This window comes from Salvia miltiorrhiza, chromosome 5, assembly GCF_028751815.1.
Source record: "Salvia miltiorrhiza cultivar Shanhuang (shh) chromosome 5, IMPLAD_Smil_shh, whole genome shotgun sequence".
Taxonomy (NCBI): domain Eukaryota; kingdom Viridiplantae; phylum Streptophyta; class Magnoliopsida; order Lamiales; family Lamiaceae; genus Salvia; species Salvia miltiorrhiza.
Genome location: NC_080391.1, coordinates 47,703,353 through 47,725,700, shown reverse-complemented (window position 1 = coordinate 47,725,700; position 22,348 = coordinate 47,703,353). Strand labels below are relative to the sequence as shown.

At 42.8% G+C, this 22,348-nt stretch overlaps 1 long non-coding RNA gene across 1 annotated transcript; it reads right to left on the bottom strand.

Annotated features, from left to right (window-relative positions):
- Window positions 1-430: 430 nt before the first annotated feature.
- On the bottom strand, window positions 431-2,269 carry LOC130987070 (uncharacterized). Its single transcript, XR_009089563.1, has 3 exons — window positions 2,148-2,269; window positions 1,369-1,416; window positions 431-577 (listed from the first exon to the last, which is right to left on the bottom strand). It is a non-coding gene; the product is annotated as an uncharacterized LOC130987070 (long non-coding RNA).
- Between the last annotated feature and the right edge of the window lie 20,079 nt (window positions 2,270-22,348).

Here is a 22,348-nt window from a genome sequence, read left to right as displayed (position 1 = left end):
TTATGACACGTGCAGATTGGAAATGCAAAACAACACAAGTACTGCTGCTGCTGCTGCGGCCGTGGTCGCAGCCCCTGCCCCCGCCCCCAAGAACCATGTAAAACAACAAACATTGAAAAGGAATTGCCTTCAGTCATATCCAATTCACCAAACATAAAAGGTAAGATTGTAAATATAGCACATAACTAGAGACTGGTGATCACCTCCACTATATATTGCAGATAACTTTTGGGCTCAATTTTAGGAATTCCCAGTAAAGATTGAAAACAGATAAGTTAATGCACCAGATATAGGCAAGATAAGTAGCATGATAGCAAATATGACTCGTAAAATAGAACTTATAACTTATAAGCTCACCAAAAAACCCCCTACAGATTGCTTTTATCAAACCACATTCCACTTTATGACATATTCTACTTAATGCCTATAATTGAGGACAGTTGCCAAGTAGGAAAGGGTTGATGAATAGTTATAAGAGATGCATTACCTGAAACAAAATCAAAATAAAATCTGAAACAATTAACATTCCTGCTAACTGACTGCTGCTCTCATCCCATAGAGGCACAACTCTCAGCCCCTAACAAATTATACCAAACTCAGAGTAAATATCATAAGATACTCAACACCTAACAGAAAATAAACCATATAAATGCTCTAGTTGAACAACTAAATAAATAGCATTCATAAAAGAGATTTGGAGCAAGTACAAGGAGATTTAGCAAAAGCAATTAAATCTTGTGGAAGCACTCGTTCAAATCCCACCCCTAATGTGAAGAAGTTTACTGTATGAGCCACTAACCTTCTTGGCATCCTAATATTCAGAAAATACTATTTAGATAATATATGAGAAAAGCTCATGTAGAAGAAACATTGCATCAATTAAGAAAGCAAACTAAAATTAACCATACTTGTGACTTGTGAGTGGTCAATCCCTGCACCCAACCCAAACCCCACTGCCTACTTTCTGATTTAACAAGCTTACACAGTCCCGGATCAATTGCAAGAGCAAGTCTGCCAGACACAGAAAACTCAGGAAAAAATGGATAAATAATTCTTAAATAAAAAATGGATACTAGGAACAAAAATAATGTATTTTTGACAAATTTAATGTGTCAGAGATGCCACAAGAATTGTATTCGACACCTCCGCCCTCCTGTTAGTCACAGTCACTACGAGAGCTTCATAAGTTGTTACCGACAACACAATTTTAGGACCATGGTCAAACTAGTAAAAACATAAAACATATTGGTATAACTGAGGCATTATATCATAAATGTGAATGCCAATATAGAATATGCCGATATAAATTAGTTTTAATCCTAACAACCCTTTCTATGCAATATTTGACAACTAAAACATAGATCTCACCATGGATCATAAGCAACAATCTCTTTGAACTTCACACAAACAAGCTCACTGCCAACAAAGCAGATAATTGCATTAGGCAAAAGACCAAGAAGCAAAGCATAAGTACATTGACTAAGATTCATTAATTTCACCCAAACAAAAGTTGATACTGTCAAAATTATAATTTGATTTAAAATAAATAGACTGTCATACGAATAAGCACATCATTCTTGTAATTTATTTTAGTTCAAAGGTAAATTCCTGCTATATAGCTCTCATCATTTACCTCATAGAAAGGTAATGACAACAGCGAATGAAAAGAGAAGTTCTATCACTTAGTGCAATTACATGGCAGATCAAAAGTATATAATGAACCAATTAAGGAATTCACCCATCTTAAATCAAGACTTATAAGAAGGATAGCAATATTTGTTATGTTCTAGAGGGGTATGACACGCAAAACAAACAAGGAAAAAATATGAAGAATAGATGCACCAAATATTTGGAAAAGTATTCTAATATGCTAAAGTAGGCCAACTTATGGCAAAGTGTACTCATTATCTTGCATATCAGTTTTGTTAATATTTGGGTTTCCATCATTAACACCACCACCAAAGACCTACAATTCAAGAAGAAATGAAACGATATATAATTTGCATGAAGTAAAAAAAGAAAAGAAAGAGTATATAATCTGAATTGTAAAAGATATGATGAAAATCATTCTCTTCTTCCAATATCAAAGTCGTGAATATGTGAAGCTAGATCAAGCTATTAAACTAATCCCTCCATAGGTTTGCAACCTCATCATTTTGCTCTGTTCCCTGTCGATCATATTCACATGAATCAGATCCCAGCAAGACATCAAATAAAAAATAATCCTACTGATTCCTTTCCACGTACCAAAATCTAAAATCTCAATTTCTGCAATTGCATAAACTTCAACGAACAAATAGGATATATGAATATTGAAAGTGCCTCATCTATTATTAGATTTCTCTTGATAAAATTCTTAAAACGTATAGGAGAAACATCACCACATACATATTACACTGATAGTAAGGAATTAAGGATAGCATCACACCACACATTCATAACCAACTTCGTTCAACAAATTAGCCAAATACATAAATTCGTTAAATTAAGCCATCTTTGCCCATTATTCAGCTTAACGCAGCAATAATGAGTAACTCTAACTCACAAGTACAAACTCAAACATCAATTTGCCGAATTCAGCAAGAATAAAAAGTAAGAAATATAATTAGGGCTCGATTTTATGGATGGGACAGGAAACTTAGCTTCGAAAGGGGAGAATTGCGGCTACCCTACTTTGTAACCAAGGAGAGCGGCACGACGACGAACTTTCGACGCACGACAGCTCCGGAGGATCGACGGAGGCGGCAGCCTGCAGGCCTTCACCTGCTCGGCGGAGAAATGTAACAGCAGCGAGAGATAGGGAAAGAGTCGAGAGAGAGCTAGGACTCGGTTTCTATTCTCTTTGTGTGTGAGGGAGATCTGTTCTTGAGAGTGAGTGAGAGAGGTAACGAGAGAGCGGAGGTGACAACCACTCGCCCGACCATTCACTAGTCTTCCAATTGCAGCGGCAACGACATTTCTTTCTATGAAAGCTAGGGTTAAAAATCGGAAAGGAAAGGGGAGAAGAAAGCCTCTGGCGTGGAGGAATCGACAACGCCGGAGAGAAGGGCGCTGCGTTGTCGGATTTCGGCTCAGGCGGCGGCGATTCCTGATTTGGGGAGGAAATTAGGGCTCCCCTTTTGTCTTCATCCGTGATTTCTGAGAGAGAAGAATGGATGATGGGAAGAAGTAGTCAAGGAGCGGCGCCCTCGGCCAGACACGGCCTCGCCGGAGCCGGTGGGAAGGCGGACAGAGAGAGGATTGTGGTGTTGAGCGTGATGGAGAAGATAGAAAGAGGCTAGGTCCGATTTGGGGAAAATTTTGTGGGGGTTAAGGGTTTTGATTTTTTATAATATTATTAAATTTAAAAATAAATATAAAAAATAATACATAACAGTTTTGAGACGCTCATATATAACGGTTAAAACAACCGTTATAAAAAGATGTTCATAGATAACGGTCGGCTTAACAGTTTTGTAATACCGTTATGTATGTAACTAATAGATAACACACAAACATAACGGATTAACTCAAACCGTTATCTAAGCTTATGGACAACACTACATAGATAACGGTTTTTTGTCAAAACCGTTATCTTTTCCTAAAATGCGCTCATACATAATGGTTTTTTAAAAAAACCGTTATGTATGAGGTGTTATGTATGTGCATTTTTGTAGTAGTGCGATACCCAGGAGGAATACTCAAGAACCTGTTGTTCCTCCCAGCAAGATCCAACTGCACTGGAATAGTTTTCAAACGACCTGTACAACATACGTGTTAGAAAGTATAAATATAAGAAATGAATGACAAAAGAGTAATCATATCCCAACACTCACAAGCGTTACACCAAGCAGAAGGAACGTGTTTCCCATCCGGAACACCCAGAGCAGCGTACTCTATGAAAAAGAATTTATCCTTCCATTTTCTCTCACCATCTCCTATATTGGTAACTAAAGGTTCTACATCCCTCTTCCTGAGGAGCATGTAGCGACCCTCATCCTTCGGAACACTAAACAAGTCATAATTGCTTTTGATATCAGCAATAGAAACATCAAAATTATAGAATTCGCTAAAGACCTGCAGACTCAGTAGAAATACCATGATAATGGCAAAAATCCACGATCAAATGTGGCAACGGAAGTCGTAGCCCCTGATCAAAAGGAGCTTGATACATGCATACCCAGCCCGGGGCATAAAAATTGGCCCTCAAGTGACCCCCCAGAGCGTGAAGAGCAAATTGACTAGGTATGTTATACTTCTTCCGAATACCCCACATTTGTCTCGGATCTACGAGAGTAGACTTGGGATTAGGTTTGTTCGTAAGCATCCCCGGTATAGGCATAGCCCCCTGAAGCGAACCAAAGCTATGAACCCCAAAACCCTCAGGACAATCGGGGCAATCGTCACTCCCTTGTCGCATTTTTATTTCGTACCCCGTTACACCCGTAAGATCATCGACACAACTATCTTCATTCTCATCACGTAAGCACATAGACTTACTTGACGAACTGATTGAACCACCCTGGTTGCCCGACATAATGAGAAAATCACCTAAGTCAAGAAAAATACTAAGTTCAATCAAACGAGTCACCCCGATCACCCAACCTCATGATCACAAGATAGGAAGAAAGACATGAATTCAACATGTTGATACCCCAATCGCAAGTTACCCATTTAGTTATGTATATATTGGAGCAATATAGGCAAAGAGCAACACCCGTAACACCACGAAGACACGAATGAATTGCGTAAATATTCAAGGGAATATCGTCTACTAAACATTCAACCGTATCACCCCGAAGCACCCGCATGAGCCAGCTCTACACCATCATTTAGACTTAGAAAAAATCTCTACATACTTCTACAAACAAATAAAATTCTCAAACTAAAGTAATCACGGATCAAACAGTACTTCTACAAACAAAGAATCAAAGTTATACAAGAGCACAATACGACAAAACTACAACTAGTCATGCTTAGGATATTCGAAGAACACTTGAAGAACCTTCGAAGAAAGTGGAGAGAAAAAACCAACCTCTAAAGCTCTCCCAAAATCTTCTCTCTACTCCCTCTCCAAGCTCCAAATGCTCCAAATGCTCCGAATTTTTTGTGTAGGGAATGAGGAGACAAGCTCCCCATTTTATAGAAGAAGGGGACGGACTCCAAAAGACAATATATGTTGAGGTACAACGCAATAAGAAAACCTCACATCCGCCACAATTTGATATGAGAGACTCACTTCTTATATTTCGTACAAGCAAAGCAGCGCAACCCTGCACACCCTGCACCATCGGACCCACCAATGTCTTCTTTGTTGAAAGAAAACAGCGCAGCCCTGCACACCCTGCACCATCGGACCCACAATGTCTCTCTTTGTTGAAAGAAAACAGTGCAGCCCTGCACACCCTGACCATCGGACCCAACAATGTCTCTCTTTGTTGAAAGAAAACAGCGCGGCCCCGCACACCCTGCACCATTAGAACCCACCAGCTTCTCTCTTTTTTTGAAAGAAAACAGCAATGCCCTGCACACCATTCACAAGCGGGAGCATTGCTCCTTAAGTCATAGATATATCTACATACAGTTGGTGAAAAAGTAAGAAGGACCGCATCCTCCTACGCTATGCTCACTATGCACACCCTACACTCCAACCAATCATGCGGCACACCTACATCATCCTTCTTGGGGTGGCCCCAGTCGCATTTTTTTACGCCACGTACGCCATGCCCGCTATACTTGCTATGCATTCCCTGCACCCCAGCCAATTATGCGGCACACCTACATCATCCTATTTCAGTGGCCCCCACAAAAAGATAATGAAGGATCGCAAAGCACAAAGGCACCGAACGCCCCGAGCACCCTGTAACTCTCCTGAACAACAACTCTTTAGTTATACTGAAAAAATATACATACATTATAACTAAAGAGTGGGGGAAAAACTGTAGTGGATAAAATTCGTATAAAGCCGAAACTATACGGCCCAACGAGCCAGCCCAGCTCAGCTCTGCCCGGCAGCGCTCGACTAACCAACTCAGCTCTGCCGATAGTGCTCGACTGACCAGCGCAGCCCTGCCTGGCAGCGCTCGACTATCCAGCGCAGCCCTGCCCGGCAGCGCTCAACTGACCACTTAGCTCTGCCCTGCAGTGCTCGACTGACCAGTGCAGCCCTGCCTGGCAGTGCTCGACTGCCCAGCTTAGCTTTGCCCGGCAGTGCTCGACTTGTTAGATCAGCCCTGCAATGCAGCGCTCGACTGACCAGCGCAGCCCTGCCTGGCAGCGCTCGATTGCCCAGTTTAGCTCTACAATGCAGCGCTCAACTGACTAGGGCAGCTCTGCCCGGCAGCGCTCGACTGTCGCATCCTGCCATTCTAATGGGTGAAATGTGTATAAGTCGAAACCAGCCCGATAAAGCGATCCATACCACATTTGTAATATAAGGTCCAATGTAGGCCCATGTGCGTAATACGTGAACCCACTAAGTAAAACCCTAAACTCAACAAGTGAATGACTGACTAGGTCAAGCGAAAGTCACGGAGATGGTTTCCTAAGAAGTTGGAACCGCTAGGGCTTCAAGGAGCATTCCAGCAAAACCTAACCCTAGCCACCTCCCTACAGGCCCGTAACCTATATATACTAATTCACCAACGCAATCGGGGCATCCGCAGTCACGGGCATTCACTCTTGCAATCACACACGATCTATCATTCTCCCGCTCTCCCCACTCTTCCGTTCCGCTTCCACGCTCACAACTCTGAAGGGTTCCGATTGCTCGACTAGCCCCGCTAGCCCGGACGTTCGTCGCCCCTTATTCCACATCGCTCATCAGCTTTGATTCAACTTCCGGGACACCCCGATCTTCTGGATACTCCATTTACTACTGTTTTTTCTTTATCATCTATTTATTTTCATTACGATCTTACGTTTAAAACATATATCAGTTCACTGACTTGAGCGTCGGAGGCCCTTCCTTCGACACCCCCACCGGTGCTCTTCGGAGGGCTCTAACGTTGCTTGTGCTCTCAAGTTGCTAGTGCCCGTCGATCCAGACGTGACTAACGTCGCTTCCTTATTTGTCGGATTCATCCCCTACAGCTTTTATGGTGAACCATTATGAAGAGTGACGATTTTTGTACTTTTGTGGACATGTGTTTTTTATTATCTATAGTGTAGCGAAAGTTTGAAGTCCGCCCCATCTTGAGATCCACCCTACCTTCAGATTTTTACTCTCCTATATAGTGGGAAGCTTGTCCCCCATTCTCCTACACCAAATAGTTTAGAGCTTTGGGAGCATTGGAATTTTGGAGTCTTTGGAAAAAAGGAAGTAGAGAGAAGATATTTGGAGAGCTTTAGAGGTTGGTTCTTTTCTCTCTACCTTCTTCGAATGTTCTTTACTTATTCTAAGCATGGATACTTATAATTTTTGTCGTATTGTGCTTTTGAATGACTTCGATTATTCGTTTGTAGAAATAGTGTTTGATCCATGCAAGCAATTTTACACGCATTTTTGATGTTTGTAGACTCGTGTAGAAAATTTTTCTAAGTATAATTGATAGTGTAGAGCTTGCTTATGTGGGTGCTCCGGGTTGATACGGTTGAACACTTAGTGCGTAGATGATGTTCCTTGGAGTGTTTATGTAATTCCTTCGTATCTTCGTGGTGTTATGGGCGTCGTAAATTGTTTCAATATGCATAGAGCTAAATGGGTAACTCGTGATCGGGTGAGTCGGCCTGTTGAATTTTATATTATTGATTTTTTTTGCAACTATGTCGTCGGGTGATCGGGGTAATACGTTTATTTGAACTTTTAGAATTTATCCTTTTCTAGGATATCCACATGCTATGTTGGGTAATCGGGGAGGTTCAGTTGGTTCATCGAGTAGGATTCAGTATCTGTCTGATGATATAGATTATTGTGTTGATGAACACGCGGACATCACGGATTAAGAGATAGAAGTTTGGCAAGGCAATCACGATAGTTATGGTGATGGTGGTGGTTTTGGAGTTCATAGTGAAGGGCTTATCACGGGGGCGGTGCCTATGATAGCGTTCCTTACTAATGGTAATCCCGAGTTATTTTTCAAAGACACGCGGCAACTACACATCCTTCGGAAGTCCTACAACATTCTGAATCATATCGCTCTTCATGCTCCGGGTAGGCAAATGCGAGCAAATTTTCATGCTCCAGGATAGGTGTGCTTGTATCAAGCACCGTTTGAACAGGGAATGCGGCTTCCTCTACCCCGCTTGGTTGTTGATTTTTGCCATTATCATTGTTTATCACCCGGGCAACTTACGCCAAATTCTTGGCGGTTGTTATTAAGTTTACAGGTGTTCAGTGAGTTACATAGCTTCGACATCTCCATCGCCAATGTAAAGATCACTTATGATCTTCTAAATGTTCCAAAGGACAAAGGTTGTTACAAGTTATGTAGGAAGAAAGGTTGTGAGCCTTTGATTACGGACATGGATGATAGTGAAAGGGTTTGGAAAAGTAAATAGTTTTTCGTTGAATACAGTACTTTGTGTATTCCAGAAAGGAAGAGAGTTCCTTCTGTTTGGTCTAATCCTAGTGAGTGTTAGAATTGATGTAGTCTTTCATGCTTCTCATTCTCTTCTTTCCACTATTTTTTCTAACACTTTGATTATCTTTGTGTGCAGGTTGTTTGAAAACTATTCATGTGGTGTTGAATTTGGTAGAAAGGAACAACCGGTTTCTTCAATACCCTTCTCCATATCGGAGTTGGAGGGTTATTCTTCACGATCTGAACATTAAGCAGTCGTCGATTTGGGCTCAAGTCCCTGCTCCTCCGGAAGGTACATTCATCCCTAAAACTCTTGCTGAAACTAGTGTCGTGGTAGGTCTCCGTTCTTTGGAAATTTTGCGAGTGAAACAAGATTATAAAAATTTGACTGAACTGACCCCGGAGCAACGAGTATATGCAGATGATTGGATGGCTGAATTGAAATTCCACTATAATCCGAATAAGGTTGATACTGACGCCTTCGTTGAAAGACAACTGAAGAGAAAGAAGAAGAAACAGGCATCAAGCTCGAGTGTGCCTATAGAGTAGCCTATCCCGACTGACGCTCCGCGACCTGACGTTCCTTCCGGTCGCTCCTCACGGAAACGGACTCCCATGCCTGAGGATGATTGCTTATCCGATGGTTCTGTTTGTGTGGTTCTGCCCGCTGGCGCCTCGGCTCATACCGAGTATAACGCATTATCGGGGCAGCTCGAGAAGTTATTACTTGAGGAGGACCGAGCTGTTTTGAACAACTATGGGGGAGATGAAGCCTATGATGTGTTCGCCTCTTCGGCCTTCGCGGTAATAAAACTTGTCTTCCGCTTTCATTTTTCCTTTGACATGTTATTCTTATTGACTAACTTGTGGTACTTTAATTTCTTCTTGTAGCACTATCAGCATGCTATCTTTATGAAGCAGGCTAGGCTTGAGCACAAACGGCAATTGCAGGATGTTCGTGCAGCTAAGGCTAGGATAGAGAATGAGCTTGTGGAAGCTCAGAAGTTGGTCAAGCAGGGCCAGGCGGACCTGGAGTCTTTGGAAGTATCCCTTCAGGCTCAGTTAGTTTCGAAAGATGAGGAAATCAGCCCTCTGAAGGCTGAACTGGCGGAGATGGAGGTGAATCGGGAGCTAGAGCTTTTCGATGCTTGCCATGAGGTTGTGCTCAAGTCCCGGGCTGATATGAGTCAGCAAGTCTTGGATGGGTCTTACAAGACTTGGGACAATGCTGAGAACATTCGATAGTGGAAAGCATATCAGGACAAACTTTCCGGGGTGGCCAACGTTGAGAGCGACGATTGATGTTGTCACTTTCCTTATTTCTGATTCGGTTGGGCGTATGTGCCCTTGATATTTGATGTGTAATCAGACATTCGTGCCTTAAGATTATTTTCTTTTTTGCCTCGGGTGTATGTGCACTCTTAGATTCCCATAGTTTAGGTCTATGCCATTGGGCTAGACTAAAACTTTTTATTGTATTTAAGATTATGACTTTTCTGGCTAGCCCGGATCGCTGGGGGTTTCGTGATGCAGCCTAGAGTAGAGCTTCGAATGCAGCCCAGAGCAGAGCTCCAGATGCAGCCCAGAGCAGAGATCCGGTGCATGTTCCTGTTGGTCCGGTAACGAGAGCTAGAACCAAGATGTTCAAGGCTAACTTAATGGTCTTGGTGGAAGAGATCTGGAGACAAGAGTTGAGAAAGCCGATTGGAGATAGTGGAGTGAGCGAGCAGAGTTCAAGAGTGGTGAATCTTGTTACGTACAGAGCATAGTAGAGCTCAACTCCAGAACTGACTGAAGTCCAGAGCAGAGCTGGGCTCCAGAGCTGACTCTAGTCTAGGGCAGTGTTAAGCTCCAGAGCTGGAGTTTTCCAGAGCTGGAGTTTTTCAGAGCTGGAGTTTCCAGACCTGGCGTTTCCAGAGCTGGTGTTTCCAGAGCTGGCGTTTTCCAGACCTGGCATTTTTCGGAGTTGGCTTTCGCGCTAGCTTTTGTCTAAACTTGCTGAACAAGTTTTCGTTGTTTCCTTGTTTTAATTTTCCTTGTGTTTACGTTTGTTTTCTTCTTTAGATTAGGTTTAGTTTTGCCTATAAATATGGCTACTACTTGTTGTACGAGGGTTTACCTAATTTTTTATATATGATAATTGTGAGTTATTCTCTCTTGAGTTCATCGAATTCTTCTTGATTGTGCCAAGAACGAATTCATTTATCGACGTAACGGTGAGTTCACCATCCCTCGTCGCGTGTCATTCAGCGTCCCCGAGTGGCTGCATCAACTACACGTTGGGGTTTAGGGATTCGTTCGCCTAGATCATTTCGTGGTTAGTTTCAAATATTTTGGGATATTCCATCTCTATCGTTCCAGTCTTTACTTATCTGCGTATCTCAAGTTTTCCGCACAGCGTGGGTTTTAAACTGTTCGGTCGAGTTCAGCTCTGCACCGATGAAGTTCACATCATTTGGTATCATCATCCAGGTTTCGTCAAGGGTAAACGTTGGCTAGGGTTTTTGCTCTACATATACTCCGTTTCCATAATCCATATTTACATCATTCACATCTATTCCATATTCCACCAGTTCATACTACATATTTCCATCTGTTTATCATTACCATCGTTAAATTCATCAGAAGTACGTATTACATAAGTTAAAAAAAAAACAAAGAAGAAATCACCAAGTATCGAAATTTTTGAAATTTTTTGTTCCTTAGCCATATTTCTTTGTTCCGTTGTTTCGTTGGGTAGTATAGAGAGTTGTGACTTATTTTCTGCGCGGCACTAGTTTTGGGTTCCAATCTGCGTCTAGTGAGTCTTTCGTTTTTGTTGAGTTTTATACAATCTGTGTGTTTGCTGTAGTTCTTTGTGGGGCGTTTCATTGAGTGCTCTCGTTGAGTGCGCTTGTGTTCTCATTTGTGCAGTTGGTACTTTGAATTCAAGTGGTAGATTGAGGGAGTTTGATTTTCTTGATAGAGAAATTGAGAGGAAAAAGGCTAGAGTGGTGAGATCATTAGAGGGAAAAAGCCGCGATTTGTGTGGTACACGAGTGTTGAGCGATTCATATTTGTGTGTTATACACGAGTGCTGTGAGGCGGTGAGGTTTTCTTTTATTATTGCTACTAACCTTTTCTTGTTTCAGTGTCACAATGTCAAAAAAAGTTGAACAGGGTTCGCATGGAGAGAATCCAGCTGCCATAACTCCAAACATGAACTTCACAATGGAGGCTTTACAATCGGTCATTGAAAAGCTTATGGCGGCAACCAGTGGGGCATTTTCAGCCCTGGCAGCACTCAGAGACAGAGTCAGAGTACTCCCAGCGCTAGCGGCAGCCAGAACCAGAGACAGAGCTCGTTCAGCTCTGGCGGCAACCAGAGCCAGGGTTAGAGCTCGTTCAGCTCTGGCAACAGCCAGCGATAGAGCGAGCGCAACGGAGGACCGAAGGCCGCCAATCAGGGTACTGCCGTCGTTTTCGAGGGAAGAAACTGAGACAGGAAGTGTTTCAAGTGTCAAGGGTTTGGCCACATCATGAACGAGTGCCCAAACAGACGAATCATGCTCATCCAAGACGACGGTGATGTCATCACTGACGGGGAAAAAACAGATCCATAGATGCCTGAATTAGAAGACCCCGACGAGGCAGCGCTGGAAGAGATCGACGCATTCACGGGAAACTTTTTAGTAGCCCAGCGAGCTTTGAGTGTGCAACCATAACTAGATGAGCTAGAGCAGCAGGAGAACCTCTTTCACACGAGGTGCCTTGTCCACGACAAGTTGTGCAGTGTGATCATCGACGGAGGGAGTTGCACGAATGTGGCAAGTAACATGGTCAAAAAATTGGGGCTGACCGAGGTGAAACACCCAAGACCGTATCGCTTACAATGGCTGAATGAAACCGGCGTCGTCAAGGTTACAAAGCAGGTCAGCGTGCCCATTCGCCTTGGCAGGTATGAGGACGAGGTTTTTTGTGACGTTATTCCTATGCAGGCGTGCCACATCTTGTTGGGTAGACCATGTCAATTTGACAGACGGGTTACTCATAATGGATTTACCAACAAGTACTCCTTTGAGTTTAAGCAAAAGAGAGTGTCACTTGTTCCTCTTAGCCCTAAACAAGTTTCTGAAGATCAAGTGAAATTACAAAAGGAGGCGGAGAAGGTAAAAAGCAAGTAGCAGCCGGTGGGGTCAAAGGCGATTGGAGTGACACATAAGTCATTTCTTGCTAGACCGTGTTATGTGAAGTGGTGCATGAGGGAGGAAAGGCCGATAGTCCTACTGCGGTTTTGAGAGAATTTGGTTATTACTAACGATCTCTCTTCTCTACCCCACTCTATTCAATCGGTTTTGCAGGACTTCGTTGATGTCTTTCCCGATGAAACACCGCATGGTTTACCACCAATTCGAGGGATTGAACATCAAATTGACTTTGTGCCCGGAGCTACACTACCGAACCGACCAGCCTACCGAACCAATTCGGAAGAGACGAAAGAGTTGGAAAGGCAAATCGGTGAGCTTTTAGCTGAGGGGCATGTAAGGGAGAGCTTGAGCCCTTGTGCGGTACCTGTTCTTTTCATACCCAAGAAGGACTCGACAATGAGGATGTGCTGCGATTGCCGAGCCATTAATAACATCACGGTAAAGTATCGACATCCCATCCCTCATTTAGATGATATGCTTGATGAATTGCATGGTGCTTGTGTGTTTTCTAAAATTGATTTGCGTAGTGGGTACCATCAAATAAGGATTAAGGAAGGCGATGTATGGAAGACTGCTTTTAAAGCAAAACTTGGTTTGTATGAGTGGTTAGTTATGCCATTTGGTTTAACTAATGCTCCTAGTACGTTTATGCGTCTTATGAATCATGTTTTGCGTGCTTTTATTGGCAGATTTGTCGTAGTCTATTTTGATGATTTCCTTATTTATAGCAAGCATCATGATGACCATATAGAACACTTGAAGTCTGTTATGGAGGTACTTAGAAAAGAGAAGTTGTTTGCTAATCTTAAGAAGTGCATGTTCTGTACGGACAGGCTTGTGTTTCTTGGATTTGTTGTTAGTGCGCAGGGTGTACAGGTTGATGAGGAGAAGATCCGAGCTATTCAAGAGTGGCCGACACCCAAGAGCCTTGGCGAGGTTCGAAGTTTTCACGGCCTTGCTAGCTTCTACAGGTGGTTCGTACCTCACTTTAGCAGCGTGGCAGCGCTGCTCACCGAGGTTATCAAAAAGAACATGGAGTTCAAGTGGGGCAAGGCGTAAGAAGAGGCCTTTACGCTGTTGAAGTACAAGCTGACCCATGCCCCGGTACTATCTCTTCCTAACTTCTCAAAAACTTTTGAGATTGAATGTGATGTTTCCGGTGTTGGGATTGGTGCAGTGTTGATGCAAGAGCGACGACCCATCGCATACTTCAGCGAGAAGCTAAGCGGAGCGATGTTGAGCTATCCTACGTACGATAAGGAGCTCTATGCTTTGGTGCGAGCTCTACAGACGTGGCAGAACTACTTGTGGCCCAACGAGTTCGTAATTCACACCGATCATGAGTCGTTGAAGCACTTAAAGGGACAACACAAGCTGAACGAGCGACATGCAAGGTGGATGGAGTTCATCGAGACATTTCCATACGTCATCAAATACAAGCAAGGTAAGGAGAATGTGGTGGCCGACGCACTCTCTCGGAGGTATGCCTTGATCTCTACCTTAGATGCTAAGTTGCTTGGGTTCGAGTGCATCAAGATTGTATATGCGCATGATGAGGATTTTGGCGAGATTTATAGAGCTTGTGAACGATTTGCTAGTGGAGAGTACTTTAGACATGATGACTATCTTTTTAGGAAGAATAAGTTGTGTGTTCCTAAGTGTTCTCTACGTGATCTGTTATTGCTTGAGTCTCATGGTGGGGGTTTAATGGGACACTTTGGCATTGCTAAGACCTTAGTTGTTTTACATGAGCATTTTTTTTGGCCTCACATGAAACGAGATGTGGAACGCATATGTGGTAGATGCATTACATGTAAGCAAGCAAAGTCTAGGGTGAGTTCTCATGGTTTGTACACGCCTTTGCCTATCCCTACTACACCTTGGATTGATCTCTCCATGGATTTCGTGTTAGGTCTGCCTAGGACTAAGCATGGTCGAGATTCTATTTTTGTTGTGGTTGATCGTTTCTCTAAGATGGCACATTTCATCCCATGTCATAAATCTGATGATGCATCACATGTAGTTGATTTGTTCTTTAGAAAAGTTGTTAGATTGCATGGCATGCCTAGGACTATTGTTTCAAATAGGGATGCGAAGTTCTTGAGCTACTTTTGGAAGACTATGTGGGGTAAGTTAGGTACAAAACTTTTGTTTTCTATCACTTATCATCCACAAACTGATGGTCAAACCGAGGTAGTGAATAGGACTTTGTCTACGTTGCTTAGAGCTATTATCAAGAAAAATATTAAGTCTTGGGAAGAGTGTCTACCTCATGTCGAGTTTGCTTACAATCGTTCTGTTCATTCTGCTACTAAGTTTTCGCCTTTTGAGATTGTGTATGGCTTTAACCCATTGACACCATTGGATTTATCACCTTTACCCGTGAGCGAGCATACTAATCTTGATGGCCAGCACAGAGCTGAGTTCGTACGACAGATCCATGAGAGGGCCAGAGGTAACATTGAGCGCCGCACCAAACAGTACACGGAGCAGGCTAACAAGGGTCGTCGCAAGGTGGTGTTTGAGCCCGGAGATTGGGTCTAGCTGCACATGCGCAAGGAACGGTTTCCAGAGCAGTGGCATTCCAAGTTACTTCCTAGGGGAGATGGGCCATTTCAAGTTTTGGAACGCATCAATGACAATGCCTACAAGTTGGACTTACCAGGTGAGTATAATGTGAGTGCTACCTTTAATGTGACTGATTTGAGCCCTTTTGATGTAGGCGATGCGGTGGATTTGAGGACAAATCCTCTTCAAGAGGAGGGGAATCATGCAGCCCAGAGCAGAGCTCCGAATGCAGCCCAGAACAGAGCTCCGGATGCAGCCCAGAGCAGAGATCCGGTGCATGTTCCCGTTGGTCCGGTAAGGAGAGCTAGAACCAAGACGTTCAAGGCTAACTTAATGGTCTTCGTGGAAGAGATCTGGAGACAAGAGTTGAGAAAGCCGATTGGAGATAGTGAAGTGAGCGAGCAGAGTTCAAGAGTGGTGAATCTTGTTACATACAGAGCAGAGCAGAATACGCCTCCAGAGCAGAGCTCAACTCCAGAACTGACTGAAGTCCAGAGCAGAGCTGCGCTCCAGAGCTGACTCTAGTCCAGGGCGGAGCTAAGCTCCGGAGCTGGAGTTGATATGAACTTCGCCGGTGCAGAGCTAAACTCGACCGGACTGTTCAAGAACCACGCTGCACAGAAGACTTAAAATGAGAACTAAAATAAAAGGATAGGTAAAAGGATGGAATATCTCAAAATATCTGAACCTAACCCACGAAATGATCTAGGCGAACGAATCCCTAAACCCCAATGTGTAGTTGATGCAGCCACTCGGGGAAGATGAATGACACGCGACGAGGGATGGTAAACTCGTCGTTACGTCTATAAATGAATTTGTTCTTGGCACAATCAAGAAGAATTCGATAAACTCAAGATAGAATACTCACAATTTTCATATATCAAAGTAGGTTCAAAAAATTCGTCCAACAAAAACAGCCATATATATAGGCATAACTAAACCATAATATAATGAAGGAAATAACGTAAAAACAAGGAAACTTAAAAACAAGGAAACAAAAGAAAAACTTGTTCAGCAAGTTTAGACAAGGCTGACGAGAACGCCAACTCTGGAAAATGCCTTCTCTGAAAAATGCCTGCTCTGGAAACGCCAGCTCTGGAAAACGCCAGCTCTGGAAAATGCCTTATCTAAAAAACGCCCTCTCTGGAAACGCCCGCTCTGGAAAACGCCAGCTCTGGAAAATGCCAGTTCTTGAAAACTCCAGCTCTGGAAAACTCCAGCTCTGAAAAACTCCAGCTCTGGAAAACTCCAGCTCCGAAAAACTCCAGCTCCGCTAAACTCCAGCTCTGGACTTAGCTCTGCTCTGGACTTTAGCCAGCTCTGTACTGGAAGCTTGTTCTGCTCTACTCTGGAACGTTTGCTCTGCTCTGAAGACCTCCTCTGCTCTGGCACAACGACTTTAGCTCTGGCAAGCTTTGCTCTGGTCTGGTGCAGGATTCAGCTCTGCTCTGGCGCGAGCTTAGCTCTGGTCTGGCGCGGGATTCATCTCTGCTCTGGCGCGAGCTTAGCTCTGTTCTGGCTGCATCATTCCCCTCTTCTTGAAGAGGATTTGTCCTCAAATCCAAGTCGTTAATGTAAATGCCTGGATTAAAAATTAAATCTTCGTTTGTTGCAAGCAACGATAGTTGAACCATAGCTTTTCTCTCTTGTCCATCATTCGTCTTGCCGGGATCAAAAACCAGATGCTTCGGTTCTAACTCTGATTTTTCTTAAACCTTGAACATGAAGAAATTGTCGTTGAAAATATCGTCATGCTTCCCTTCTATTCCGAACAGCCATGTAACTTGCATCGGCGCTTCAACACGTAAGATTTCCCATTCATACTTGTCGATGTGGAACGGAACCTTCACCAACTTCATCAACTTGGTATCTCCAATATCATTCTTCCATGGCAGCGTAGGTTGTTGGAACAAGGTCAGTTCGAACTTATTTACAACATCACAGCGCTGCTCCTTTTTAACACCCTTACCATGCGTCAAAGCCTTTGCTTCCAACTGTTGGATTTTTATACTGAAAGCAAGAACGTTTTATGCTTGTATACAATGATTCATGTGTTCACTGTTTTATCTCCTATCTGATTGTGTTCATGATTGCATATGTATGTTCTTTATCTCTATAAAAGTAGATTATATGGTGTGTTGTAGATCACAGAAGACCGTATAATTGGAATAACCTTAAGAGATATAATATAATCACAGCCGAAATAACTCTAGGACAAGTTATTGGTTTAGGTTGCGGTATAGATGGAAGTAGTTTGTCTTGACTACTTATCTATACTGGTACGTCATTATGTATTGATAGGACCACAGTGAGATGTATTCTTCTATCTGACTTAAGTGAAGAATCAAGATCTCGGTGACTTATAAGATCTTAATACTAATAAGATTTCAGATATATATGTTGATTCGTTTATCACTTTGATTTACTATGAGCGAGAGTTATATAGTAACTTGAGTACTCTTTATCTTGGGTGATAGCGGTTAATATATGATATTTGATTATCTGTATTAGTACTCGTATCCGGTATAGGATAATGACATCCCTTTAAGGAGCTCAATAATGTTTATTGCGTTAAACCCTGTAGGTTGATTAAGTTCAGGCGCAATAATAAGGTTTGAGTGGTACTGCTTAAGGATTACAAGAAATTAATTAATTAAGGCTGTCAGAGCTCTAATTAATTAATGGATGTCGGATATTTTAAATACGAGGATTTAATAAGTCTAAATACAAGCCCCGACTTAAATGCCGGCAATAAAGGGGTAAGTCAATATCAGTTCTCTAGTGGAATGAACTGATATTTATAAATTAATTATGGTCTGGGCTGACCATAGATAAATTAATTTATTTGAGGCCCGTCTTTATTCCTTGTATCTGGTCCCTGGACTGGCCCACTGTCTCCTAGCCCAGAAAGGGCTAGAAATCGCCCCACACACCAGAGTTGGCGCCCCCTCTCTGTATTTCTCTTTAAATACAGCTGTCAGCTCTCAGGAAACACACACTGACAATTATTAGGGTTTTTGAGAGCTGAGGAGGTGCAGGAAACGTGTAGGGATTTCTAGCTTGGGAACTTTCACAGCTCGTTGTCCATCCAACGGTGAAAGCTAAGCGGGATACAGTTCAGAAGATCAGAACTGGAGTCTTTCAACACGATCATCAACAGCCTCTGCATCCGCTTTACAAGTAAGTAATTCCTAACACCTATGTGCAGCTATTAAATTCATAGGAGCATGTTAGGATTAATCGTTGTATGATAAATTAATAATAACCAAGAAACGATCGTCGGGCAAAGCGGAACGTTAATTCAATTTAATATTCCTTCAATTGGTATCAGAGCCCAGGATCAATTTCTTGGCTCTATTATTAATTTATGTACGATTAATAATGTGCGTTATTTTTACTGTTGTTGTTCTTCGTGGCTTGTTGATTCGTGGGATACGTCGTTTGACGTTGTAATCGTTTTTCACCACGAGAAAATCCGTGGTTAGATTAGGATTTCAATTGTATTTGTTTTTTCCTGTGTAATCTGTAAAACTGAGAACGGGACAAGAACGACGACGAATCAACAACGATGAACGGTGAAAGGAGGAGACGTGCGGACGGCGTACGGGACCGGGCACATGAAGCTGCGCGCGCGCGAGTGCTAGCACGCCGTGCGCAGCGCGCCCAGGCAGGCGCCGCGCGGCCACTGCTGCTCTCGGTTCTGGACGTGCGCTGGTGGCGAGGCGAGGCGGGCAAGGGCTGGGCGAGCGACGGGGAAGCAGCTGGCAGGGGCGGTGCGCGCCCGGGGCCGCGCCTGCGCGCTGCCGCTGTTGTTGTCGCCTGCTGTCGCCGAGCACCGCTGCTGCTGGAGGCGCCGAGAAGTGCTGCTGGTGCTGCTCGCGCTGGAGGATGCCGCGCTGAGCTGGTGCGCGCGCCGGACCGCTGCTGGGCTGCTGCAATGGCGCCGTGCGTGCTGCCCTTGTGAGGTGGTGGCGGCGGCTAGGGTTTCCAAACCCTAGCTGCGTGTCTCAAACCCTAGGGGGCCCAAACCCTAATTCCAACGACGGGCCGAGTTCAGTTTTTGTGTTTTCTTTTCTATTTTAAATGTAATAGATTAGTTTTTGGGATTCCACGAATGGGTCACGAAGAATTTAATTCTTTTATTATGTTCTTTGCATGTCGTGGTGTTTATCCCTTATGCTCTTTACCTGCTTTTGTTCGTCTCTGCTTGTTAATATGCTTTATTAACTGCGCTTAGACAAGCATGATAGTAGGTTTATCGTTTTCTTAAGCATGTTTTAGAATTCTGTAAGCATGTTTTACATGTTGCGTTCTAGATGAGCATGTTTAGGATTATGTGTTGAGCATGTTCAAACCTTTTGAAAGAAAAAGACTAAGCTTTTTCATAATTTTATAGATGATTAAAAATTATTTAGACCACCACAAACGATCTCAAGACAAAGTGATTGAGATGTGAGTAAACGTCCACACGATCGTGGCTTACTTCACATTCGATTTCACAAGTTTGTTGAGTTGAGATTTCTAAATCCATTGAAGTAGTGGGAGTTATGCGGTAAACGTCCACACGATCGTGGCTTACTCGTATAATTTTTCACAAGTACTTTAGAAAATGGAATTAAATAAGATAACTAAGAAATTAAATTGAATGCGACATGGTCCTCGTGTGTATGTCAAGATTCGAGAATTTAATTTCAAAGTTAGTTTGTGGTAATTGTTTAAAAAAATTTATTCTTAATTTTATATAGACCTCCACATGCGGCCTCAAGACAAAGTGATTGAGGATGTGAGTAAACGTCCACACGATCGTGGCTTACTTCATATTCAATTTCACAAGTTTGTTAAGTTGAGGTTTCTATTAAAAGTACTTAAATCCATTTAAGTAGTGAGAGTTATGCGGTAAACGTCCACACGATCGTGGCTTACTCGCATGATTTTCATAAGTACTTTAGAGGATGGACTTTAAATAAGATAACCAAGAGGTTAAATTGAAAGCGGTATGGTCCTCGTGAGTATGCTAATTTCGAGAATTTAACTATCGAGGTTAAATTGTGGTCGCTGCTTAGATATCATTTCAAGTACAATGTACAACTCCCCATCGGAGTCCCTTCTTAAATATGATATGGTCTAGTTAAGGTCCAACTATTAATTTCCTTTGTCAAAAGGTTAAGTTGACATGGATGGAAATTAAACGACTAGGTAAATAGTCTGGTTGAGGGGTTCATGTGTAAACGTCCACACGATCGTGGCTTACCCGTGAGATTCCTTGGGCAGTTGGAGGTTTCATTAATATTGTTTTATCAAAATGTTACAATATTATTGTTACGAATTATGTGCTTCATGTTCTTACGTGTTTAATTGTTTACTTTCAGATATGTCTATGTCTCCGATAATTAATATTCTAGCCAACAATCCTCTCACCGGTCCTAACTATACCGAATGGAAACGCCACATAATGTATATTCTTGATGCTGATGAGCACAGTTTCGTGCTTACCACTCCACGTCCCGCGGCCTTAACTGATCAGTCAACTGATGCGGAACGTGAGGCGCATAGGAGGTGGCACAAGTCGAATAATATGGCCAAGTGCTAAATTATGATGACTATGTCGCAAACTTTGCAACTCCAGCATCAGGGCATGGACGATGCGACTACGATCATGTTAAATCTCTCTGAGGTTTATGGGGAGTCCGAAAGATCTGCCCGCTTTAACATGATGAGAGAAATCTTGGCATGTAAGATGAGCGACGGCAGTTTTGTGCACGATCATGTCATGCATATGATAAATTTGTTTGACATGCTTGATCTGCTAGGAGGGGGTATCGAAGGCGAAGCCAAAGTCGATATCATCCTCAACACTCTCCCCAAATCTTATGAGAACTTCCGTCTCAATGTCGTTATGAGCAAGGCTAACTATACTCTTAATGAGTTGTTATATGCTCTAGTTACGGCGGAGGGAGTCATGGGCACGCGGAAAGGGAAAGAGATTCTTGTCGCTGCCAAGGGATCTACTTCTTCGTCGAAATGCGGGAAAAAGAAGTGGAAAGGTCTAAAGGGCAAGAATGACAACGAAGCTAGTGGGAGTGGCAAAGCCAAAGTGAACGGCCCTACCGGAGGCGTGAAGAAGCCAACGGCAAAGGGAAAGTGCTTCAAGTGTAACAAGACTGGGCATTGGAAGAAAGATTATCCGATGCTCAAGGCAAAGGGACAAGGTACGTCATAAGTTCTAGTAATTGAGACATGTTTAGCTTCGTTTTCTACTCATTCGTGGGTAGTGGATACGGGGGCAACTGATCATCTTTGTTACACCTTGCAGGGCTTCAAGCCGACAAGGGAGCTGGGAAGTGATGAGATCACCATCTCCATGGGCAATGCGTCGAAGGTCACAGCTGTTGCTATTGGAGAGTTATCTTTATGTTTTGGTGATGACATTTTAGTTTTGAGAGATGTTTTATATGTGCCGGAGTTTCAGCGGAACATTAATTCTGTTTCAAAATTGTTTATGGATGGATTTTTTGTTACTTTTGATAGAGGTGTCTCTATCATGAAAAATAACAAGATTATTTGTTCCGGAATTTTGAACAATTCTCTCTATACTATTACATGTCCTATTAATAACTCTGTCCATGTTGCATCTACATCACAAATCTGTCTAAATCCAAATAAAAGGAAATACTTCTCTCATGAACAATATACACATGTTTGGCATCTAAGGGCAGGCCACATCAATCTAAATAGGATCCAAAGGCTCGTGACGAATGGAATCTTGAATGACTTTCAAGCTATTCCATTTAGAACCTGTGAATCCTGTATAGAGGGAAAGATGACGGCAAGGCCTTTTAAGGCAAAGGGGAATAGGGCCTCGCATGTGTTAGAATTGATTCATTCTGACTTGTGTGGACCGATGTCCACAAAAGCTCGTGGAGGATATGAGTATTTCGTCACTTTCATTGACGATTACTCAAGATATGGGTATATTTACTTACTTCAACACAAGTCTGAATGCTTTGAGAAATTCAAAGAATTCAAGGCGGTTGTGGAGAAGAGATTGGGTAAATCTATCAAGTCATTGCGGTCTGATCGCGGTGGCGAATA